The 9,884-nt window shown below is 42.3% G+C and overlaps 1 long non-coding RNA gene across 1 annotated transcript; it reads right to left on the bottom strand.

Moving 5' to 3' along the window:
* Nucleotides 1–628: 628 nt before the first annotated feature.
* Nucleotides 629–7,148, bottom strand: LOC137851460 (uncharacterized). Its single transcript, XR_011093202.1, has 3 exons — nucleotides 6,823–7,148; nucleotides 4,763–4,912; nucleotides 629–2,436 (listed from the first exon to the last, which is right to left on the bottom strand). It is a non-coding gene; the product is annotated as an uncharacterized lncRNA (long non-coding RNA).
* Nucleotides 7,149–9,884: the final 2,736 nt, after the last annotated feature.

Here is a 9,884-nt window from a genome sequence, read left to right as displayed (position 1 = left end):
AAGCTTATGTGATTGTATTTCCTCTCATTGTCAGCCTTTTCCTCCTGGTACTTCTCAAATTCATCTTTTTGATGAGTCTTGACAAAGACTCAAAGACTTACGAGGGGAGCCTGGTAAGTGTCAGTAAGTTTCAGACAAGCAAAGAAGAGAGAGGGCAGTCCATTTCACCACCTTCATCACTTCTCACAGCCTTGGTTTCCTTCAAAACTCGAGGAAACTAAAAAGTGACATTTATATCTTGTGTTCTAGAAAGGAATCAAGTTCAGAGGAGCAGTTCCTTGTGCATTCAAGACACCATAAAAGAAGGATATTTCAGGCTTTTACTGCACCCAGAGAGGTGACTTCTTGTTCCACAAGCAAGAAATGGTGCGTAAGGTTAATTCGTTTTTAGCTGCAATGCTGACTGCTCCCAAGCTTTTATTGCCATCGTTCTGCCCACAGAACGATGATTTAACGTGACTCAAACAGCAACACGATTGAGCCAGACTCATGGCCACATCTGCAGCAGTGCTGCCTCCTTTGGGTTCATCATCTGGGTGACACTGGACTACACCAAGCACCCTGTCAGCTCCCTACTCACCTTCCCAGGTCCTCCTTCACTAAGTCCAAGGGTCTCCCTGTACCCCAGGAGCTTGCTATCAACAAAAAGCACACCAAAAAGACCATGATGTGGTACATAAGTATCTCCAAGCTGGTACCAAGAAGTACCAAGAATCTCTTTTGTCCATCTCTTGGTCCATAACGTATGCAGGCTGAGTTGTCTGCAGCGTTGCAAGGTCTCCAGGATATGTCTGTGCAAAGGAATTTGGGTCCCACGGCCACAGCTGTCACCATGCCATTCAACTGAGTCCAGTTTTGGCAACCTGCTGAGGGTACCAGGAGTCACCTCCCAGCAGGGCTCATTGCGGGGAAGGAGGTCTGCATTCCCTTGTCCCTTTGGTCCTCCTCCAGCCCCAGAAGTTTTTCTCCAAGGAGGCAGGGGAGTCACAAGAAGGTCCTCTCTAAAGCAATGCTCTGCTACAGTGATGGTGTTTTTCCTTGCCAGGGCATCGTGCCCAGGCAAGGGGATGCCTCAAGTGGATCCAGGTGCCTTACACAGCTGAGGTATTTGTGATTCACTTATACATCTTTCCAAGGGTGATTGTAACGAGGCTAAATTCACTCCCTGCCCTCCTCTTTTAGCATTGTCTGTTGTGATGTGCACCCTGCAATTAGGACCCACCACAATCACTCCTGGCCCTATTCATCATGCGCGGAGCAGAGCTGGAAATAATGACGCCAGCACAGGAAAGCTGAAGTCAGCAGAAACATTTCAGGGAGCAGAAATTTCCCCTTGCCTTTCTGTCCTCAGACTTGGGTCCCACTTGGGACCGCAGGGCGCCCAGGCAAGCAGCCAGCACCGCTGCCAGCTCTGCAGCTTTGCTCCCCACCCCAGGCATAGCAGGAAACCTGCCCTGAGCTCAGGAGCTCACAGCTGACACACAGAGCTGAAAGGAGCTTGGAAAGCAGAGATTAATCCCTGGCACAGGCGTGTTTGACATTCCAGTGCTATTAAATCCTTCGGATATAAAAAGCACTGGGTTGTTTGGTTATTCTGCGGGTGAGCCCAGCGAGCTGGGTTTCTTCGTCGTGGGAACTGGAATGCTGTTGCTTTCTGATGCCATGACTCACTGTTTTATAACTCTGTTTAATCATCATTTCTTTGCTTATATCCTCACTGCATGTGCTTGGGTCAGAGCTGGGCAGCGTGAACGTGATTTTATTCCTCGTCTGGATTCCGTCATCAGGAACAGAGATATTTTTAGCCCGAGCTGCACTGCTGCTATTCTTAGCTGCTCGACTGGAGCCTCTTCTGCACTCTCCTGTCTTCTCCCCCTTGTGACTCCTGAGGCTTTTTACTTTCTCTCTCCCAGAGCTTGCTAATGAGGATATTGGGAATATATCACTGCTAGCAGGGGAGGGAGTGTCTTGGGATTGCAGGCATAAAAAGGCATAAAGATATTTTTTTTTTTCCACACGATGCCCTAGGCCCCAGATGTTATAAAAATGAATATGCTCAAGATGTTATGTAGGAAACCATCATCAATGAATTACTGTGGGGGAGGGTGTTTACTTTGAAAATAAATCTGTCCCCCTTTTCTTTTGTCGTTCTCTGTAGCCATGTAGGATCTGGTCCAGACTTGCTTTGATTAAGAATAAAAAGGGGAAATACATACAGCTCCTGACCTCTTGCACTTGGATGGCGGAAGATGAAACAAAGCACAGGTGAAACGATGAGAGATCCCTCTAGGCATCAGCACCACCATCAAACCCAGGGCTTCTCAGCTGGGGATGAGGCTGCCTTTGCACTGTGGCTACAGTTCTTGCTGAGAGAAATTCTCTCATTTTCCCTCATTCTGTGCAGCCCCCTGAGAGAGCTGCTCATCTGAGATTGTGCTGCAGGGAAAAAAAAAAAAAAAAAGAGCTGATAACGCTCCTTATTTTCCATTCTCTTCCAACAAAAGATATTAAACTAATGCCAGAAGTTACAATTTGAAGCCTTAATTAATTGTAAGAGGTTGACTTCCCTCATTTAAATCACCTAATGATTCAGCATTAGGGCAATATATAGAATCATAGAACCATAAAATGGCTCAGGTTGGAAGGGGCCCTAAAGATGATCTGGTTCCAACCCCCTCCTATGTGCAGGGACACCTCCTAGCAGACCAGGCTGCCCAAAGCCCCATCCAGCCTGGCCTTGAGCACCTCCAGGGATGGGGCATCCACAGCTTCTGTGCCAGTGCCTCACCACTCTCAGAGTGAAGAATTTTCTCCTAATCTCTGATCTGAATCTCTCCTCTTAGTTTAAAACCATTCCCCCTTATCCTTTCATTGTCTGCACAAGCAAAATGTTGCTCTCCATCTTTTTCCTTTAAAAAGCCACAATGAGGTCACCCCTGAGCCTCCTCTTGAAGTTGTTGATGAGATTTCAGTGTCTCTGTAGGCTTGCTTCCCACTATGACCCTTCCTAGCCTGCAATCCCCTCTATCAGCTGTACTATTTCAATGTTTGAAGCATCACAAAAATCAGTGATTTTCAGCTGGTGTTTGGCTATCCAGCCACTTAGATAAGAAAAAGGCAGGATAAGAGAGATAAACCCAAGGGCTTTTGGGGCTGAGCTGTGACATGACAGATTTCGGTCACTTACGCACAGGCACAGCATCCTGACGTTAGTCTCAGCTGGATGTGGCACGGGAAACGGGCTTCTCCTGGGGCTGCGGCATGGAAATAAAAGAAGAGATGCTTTCCGTGCTGAGTGAGTGCTGAGCCCGTGTCCTGGCACACAGCTGGGGAAAGCAGGCTTAACAAGCTGTCTCAAAAACTCAGTTTCCACTTGGAAAAACAATTAACAGAAAAATCGCAGCCAGCCTTAAAGAGAAAATGCATATTAATGCTGCTACCCTCTACTCCTACTTTCCTTCCACAGAGCCTATAGTGAAAGCAGTGGGCATTTGTAACTACTGAGGGTGGCCTCAAGTGGCCCAGTTTTGGAGCTCTGCACTCTCTTATGATCCAATGACCAAATTAAACATTGCTGGGGACATACCACATCCCAGCTGTGCTCTAGAGCATGCACTGGCTGATGATCTCCAAGCACAGGTTCATCTTTACTGTCCTTGCTTTTTTTGTTATCCCCCTCTGACCTTATCAGCCATACCCAGTGCTTCATACACAGACCACGCAGCACTGGCAAGAGTTGCAAATGCAGGTGAGAATTTGGAAAGATAGAGATTCATTCACAGGAGTTTGGAAAGTATTCAGCAAGCAATATGTAGTCCCTGAGGAAGTTTTGATGAATGATAATTATTTTTAGCTGTGAAACGGCACTTCAGCATTAGAGCTGCAATGGCTGTAATTTTAATCTTAATTAAAAGGTACACATAGACTTTTCTTTATAGTCAGCCTCACATAGAAACTTCTGAAGCAGCTTCAGGGTGCTCCTGATAATGCCTGAAAACACGTTTCTCCATTGTAAAGCAAGAAGGGTGAGTTACTTGGGACAGAGCAGGAGAAAGCATGGAAATCCATTTTGGCCATTTCTAATGGATTAATTATCATCTCCTATTCCATAAGAAATTAGGATTTGAAAGCATGCTCAGAAAACTACTTCTTTCTCTCATCTCTTGAATGCAATGATAAAGTTCCCCATAAAGGGGTAGAATTGTGCACTTGATGAAAACACACCGGTTTGGAAAATATCATTTCTCTGGTCTGGCCACCAGTATAATATTCTTGCTGAGGCAGCATGCTGCTGTAAATCATGTCAGTAGCATTGAGTAGCAGGTTTACTGCTTGTTTCCTTCTCCAACAGAGAATTGAGCATTTCAGAACAGAGACTTGCCCTAATTACATGTTATTTTATGTGAATTGAAAGCTTGTTCTCCCATTTTTTTTTCTAATCAATAAAAAATTTGGTTGCTTCCAACTTTGGCCTTCAGTTGTCACTCTTATTGGGATGATTCCTCAAAGACTGCAAATTCAACACTTTGCCTTCCAACCCTTTTGTGGCTTTCAGCCTCACTCATTTAATCTATCATTAGATGATATAGACGGTCCTTTTCTGCCTCTACCTCTTTCCCACTTCAAATTTGGAGTCCTTTTCCCCCAAAATTATCTTGAAATCCAACTTCAAAGTGTCAAGGTGCTGCCAGAGTTATCAGGGCAGCGAATAAACACTGAGCGAGGTGTTATCCAAAAGGACTGATGGGTTAAATATACTCACCTGCAATACACCAATATGTGGGATAGTGTATGCAGGGCAGGTCACCCAGTCTCCAAAAGGATACAGTACAACTTGAAACAGAACTGAGGAAGGCAACAAGCATGATTTCACAGCTCTGGTATGAGGAAAGGCTTTAATAGGCACCTCGGTCTGGAATTAAAACAACAGAGAGGGGATGTGACAGAGGTCTGTAAAAATATATATCTATAGGAGAAGGTGGAAAGGAAAGAGTATTCGTTATTTTTCATAGTACAGACAATTCATTACTTTTCATAATACATAGGAAGAATCCAAATAATTTAGTAGGTAATGTGTTTAAAACAAAGGAAGGGATGTACTAGTTAACAGCAAGTACCACTTCACAGTTGGACTTCTTAGAGGAGGTCAAATGTTAAAAACAGGCTCTGAAAGGGAACAGATAAATTCAGGTAATAGTGGGCTATCTGTAGCCATTAATCACAGTTATCTGGATGAAGTTTTTGTCAAAGAGATGATGAAAATACTAATTAAAACAGATTACAATTATTTCAGGTGGTTATTATGGCCTGGCCAGTCTGGCTCTGAGGACTAACACCCATCAGCACCAGGAGATGCTCCTGGAGCACAACTCGCATTTTGTTTCAGCTGAAGGAAGACCAGGTCCTGTCCAGCAATGCTCTGAGACACAGACTGAAGCACAGTAAGCCAAGAGGATTGAGGGATTTGTTTCTAAAGTGCACTTGTGATCTGATCTGCAATGCGCATGAAGGCTCATTATTACACTGTTAGGGACAAGAGAGTTCCTTGACTTCAGTGGATTAATTTTCTTTCAAGGGGGAAGTGGGAGCTAGATTATCCTGTTCTTATTACTATGCAGATGGGATAGAGGCACAAAATCTATTTGGTGATATAAATATAGGAAATGACCAAAAAATACAGTGATACCATGAAGCATCCATAGAGGTGAGCTAAAGGTCACCACGTAGGAAATAAGTTTGGGGTGGAAAGTAAGTTTGGCTCTCAAGGGTAGAAAATGGATTTTCTTCTCATGGCTAACACAATGGTTTGAAATTTTGTTGCTGCAGGGACCTGTTTTCACATTACATGCCCTTTCCTCCTGATCAAACAGCAGAAATCCCAAGGGTTGTATATGAGTGTTCACCAGTTCACATTGGCTGAGGATTAGACTCGAGGTCTGCATTTCCTTGCTTTCAAGTAATGCAGCACATAAAAGCTGCCTTGCTTTGATATACCAGAAAAGGGGAAATAAAACAGAGGAATGTGGCAATTATGAGGTTTGATCCTTTTTGATGCAAAAGTATACTGCTGTTTTCACAACTGTGCTGCCCTTCATGTCCTAGGAGCATATATAAAAAAAAAAAAAAAAGATGATGATGAAATTTTATTTCTCTTCAGCTACCAGCCTCCGGTCTGGAAAGGGGAAAGCTCATGGTTTAAGATGCAGAGAATTTGCTGATTCTTATGCTGGTCATCCTGGTTCCCAGGTGGTGTTATTTAGGGAATTTTATTTCCAGATGATATTTATAATAATTTCATCCTTTCTGTTTTTAAAAGTCTCTCTCTTCCCTTATTGCATGACAAATTGAAAACACATCAGAACAAGCTGTACAGGCTCAAGCACCAGAAAGCTGAAAGAAAAATATGTTAAAATATTTATTAAAGCCTTAACAGGATTACATCAGTGACTGAATTTTTTGGCATGAGCAAGGATTTTAACTGCAGTTGCTCATTTCCACCTCACCTGGGAATGCTTTGTGGCATCACGCATTTGTACAAAACATGAATTCTCACTGGCATCTTACTGAATTAGCTGTTAATTAACTGATCACTTAACATGGAAATCATATACTAAAAGCATGATAGTATTATTCAGTTGAGTACTACACATAATTTTGTGTTACGTTGATGATTTTCCTAGAGAAATATTAGGACACAGGTACAATGTACGAGCAACATATTGAGAAGCAACAACAAAGCAACCAGAATTATAACTTAAGAAGCTACTTTGGAGTAATAGAAAGGAAAAGAAAAGCAAAGGAAAAACAGACCACAAGGCAGACCTGTTAGACTCATAGCTGCTTCTCAGCAGGCAATCAGTCAGCACTGGGTTTATGTGGGAAGGGTTTGGTAGCAGGGAGCTCAAGGGGTGGCTCGAGCAGAGCCCAGCAGCTGCCCCATGTCAGATCAGAGCCAGCTCCAGCTGCTCCAAAAGGGACCTGCTGCTAGCCAGAGTGTTTTTAGTTTGCTTTTAGTTTCTCACTGTTCTAGTCCACTAGTGATAGGCAATAAATTATATTAATCTCCCTATGCTGAGTCTGTTTTGCCTATGATGATAATAGTTGAGCGATATCTCTGCCCTTATCTCAACAAGTGAGCCTGTTTTTTTCCTTTCCAGCATACTTTCTTCGCTCCCCTATCCCCTCTTCTTTTGAGGAAGGGGAGAACAGAGCAGTTGTGGTGGTGTTTAGCCACCCAGCAGGGTAAAACCACCACACAGTCAAAAAAGAAAATGTGAGATAGTTTATGAGATGCAGTAAGCAGGAGGAAAAAAAAAAAAAAAAAAAAAAAAAAAAAAAAAAAAAAGCTCTGTTCTAAAAACAGATTTCAGTCTTATGTCAAAACTAGCCACAAATCTTATTGTGGTATGCAAGGAAGGAAAGCATTAGCATTAATTTCACTGGGGTAGAGATGTTCAGATCCATGGGTCATTCCAAGTTCATGTTAACCTCTAGAAGTCAGCAATGTCAGAATTTTACAGCTCTTTACCAGGGAGAGACTGATGCCAAGCTCAGCACACATCCTGACTGAATTCTGTAATAACTCCTTCAAAGCATCAGGTACGTTTTGAGGTTCTTATGAATTTGTTTTTACAAGCCCCTACCAGGGAAAAAACTATTATCATTGCCATTTTGCAGGGGGGTATCTGTGACATAGGCAGATGAAGGACTTAACCACACAAGTGGCTACTGTTTTAGCACAGCCATGCTCCTTTTTCATACTTGGCCCCTGTAGTAAACACGATGCAGTTTGTCCTCCTTTGATCCTGAGATGCTTCACTGGAATAAGTATCGTGCAAAGTTACATTATTACACATAAAGAAACCAAGACAAAATAGTTCAGCAGTCAAACAAAGCTAAAATTCTGTTAAATTCAGAATTGCCTTAGCCAAAACAACTGGACAGTATCTGGAGGGGGAAAAGTTACTTCCAGTGCGCTGAGTTACCGGTGGCTGACAACCACTCCCAGTATGACAGGACAGGGGTGAGAGCTCAGCCTTACAAGAGTTTCTCTGCAAACTAAGAAGGCCCCGGGGGCCTTCTAGACATCAGTGAGAGTTACATGCCTCAGACCCTTGAAAATAGGGGTCCTGACTTTTTCCAGCAGTGAGAGTTAAATAAAAAAAAAGTACATCTAATTGAATCCTACCTTTTCTCTGTCTTTTCTTCCATTTGCCTTACACATATTGTCATGCTTTGTTGGGTTGTGAACCAGTTGGGTTGTGATGCACAGGGCAAAACTGAATTCAAAATAATCTTTCACTGCTTTCTGTAAGGTTATTTATGCATTGCTTTCAAAAATTAAGGGAGAGATTCACCTAACTTCAGAACTTCAGTTGCTTCTCTACGGCAATCATATAGTTCCTTCTATGCTCAAAGGAGAGAGAAAGGAGATCCAGAGGCTGAGGCTTGTCATACCAAGCCTTCTGTCTGAGCCACGCAGAGTGACTTCACCTTTGAAGAGGTGGATGGATGGATCTCAGCTGATCCTTCTGGCCTCTGTTCTGCCCCTCAGCTGCTCATCCATCCTCCCTTCTCATCATTCAATCACGCCCTGAAGTTCAAATGAGAAAAATGGTTATGAAAAGCAGGAAATATTTCAAAGGCTCATTGAACATTTGATGGAACTGCTTTGTCTCAACAGTCTATTCAAAGTGGGTTGTTTTCTGAGTCACGATGTCTGCTGAGACATATCAAGAACTTCAAACTATTAATTTCTAAAGAATCAACCAACTTGATAACTGAAGCCTTTACAAAACAGACAACTAAAAGAAAATAGTAAGAGGAGCAGTACATCCTCAGATGGCAGATGTGTTTGAAAGAAAGATGTGAATGGCTTTTATATTAAGACTAATCAGAAATTTCAGTCACTTGATTTCATGTCAGATCAGTGAAATCTCTCCGGCTTTAACAATATTGCTTTTTTTTTTTTTTTCAATTGTGTGAGTACGTGAAGCCCTACAAATACGCAAAGCTCATCCATATAGGAGGAAGCAGGAGGAAGATCCTGTCTTTCTACCATTTTGACTTCATGTAAAAGAAAAGACCCTTTTCCAGCCTATTGGCATGCTATTGTAATTCATTGTCTGCATAAATATAGCCTCTGCTGGATATTCAGTGCTTCTAAGAAGGAACCAAGGAAAATCATTTTTTCCAAGGTCAAAGGATTCTGAAATGTTATCTAGAATCCATTCCCATGGTTACTGAAAAAGTGTTTTAGCTTGCTAGGCAGATTGTAAAGGAAGACTTATTAGCTGAGCAGCTCAAGCAAAGGGGTTTGAAGATCCATAGTAAAATTACATGAGAAGGAATTAACATTTTTAATGCAAAAAAAAGTGACTGTAAAAACAAGCAAAAATTATAAAAAACACCAATCTTCAAAATCTGGACTGAGTGCAATGTAAAAACTTGCTAAGTGTCAGAGATCAACAAAACCTTCCTCTCCAGCCCTGCACCTCTGATCTGAAGCACAGACATATTTTTGGGTTCTCATAAAATTTTTTATGAATCTGATTCTGAAATGTAGTTTCTAGAAACACTCCAGGGACTGACTTTGGAGGTTTCTGGGACAGTTTAGTCTCTCTCAGCAAAGATTCCTGCACACCTTAATGCCTATAAGTCTTTCACTCTGGCTAGCACAGGACAGCTTGAAACTCAGCATGCCTACAAGAGGACATTAATTTTCATAAGTTACTCCTGAACTGAACCCAATAAATTGTGTTTGAATGAAGTGGTAACATCATTAAAACCACCACTCCATATGCCATTTCATAGCAGTTATAAAACACGGAGCTAAAGTTTACAGATCTGATAATTTAGGACTTGTTAGACTTTCACATTTCTTG

This window comes from Anas acuta, chromosome 2 (assembly GCF_963932015.1).
Source record: "Anas acuta chromosome 2, bAnaAcu1.1, whole genome shotgun sequence".
Lineage (NCBI taxonomy): Eukaryota > Metazoa > Chordata > Aves > Anseriformes > Anatidae > Anas > Anas acuta.
Note: the sequence above shows the minus strand (reverse complement) of the source record. Positions and strands in the feature narration are given on the sequence as shown.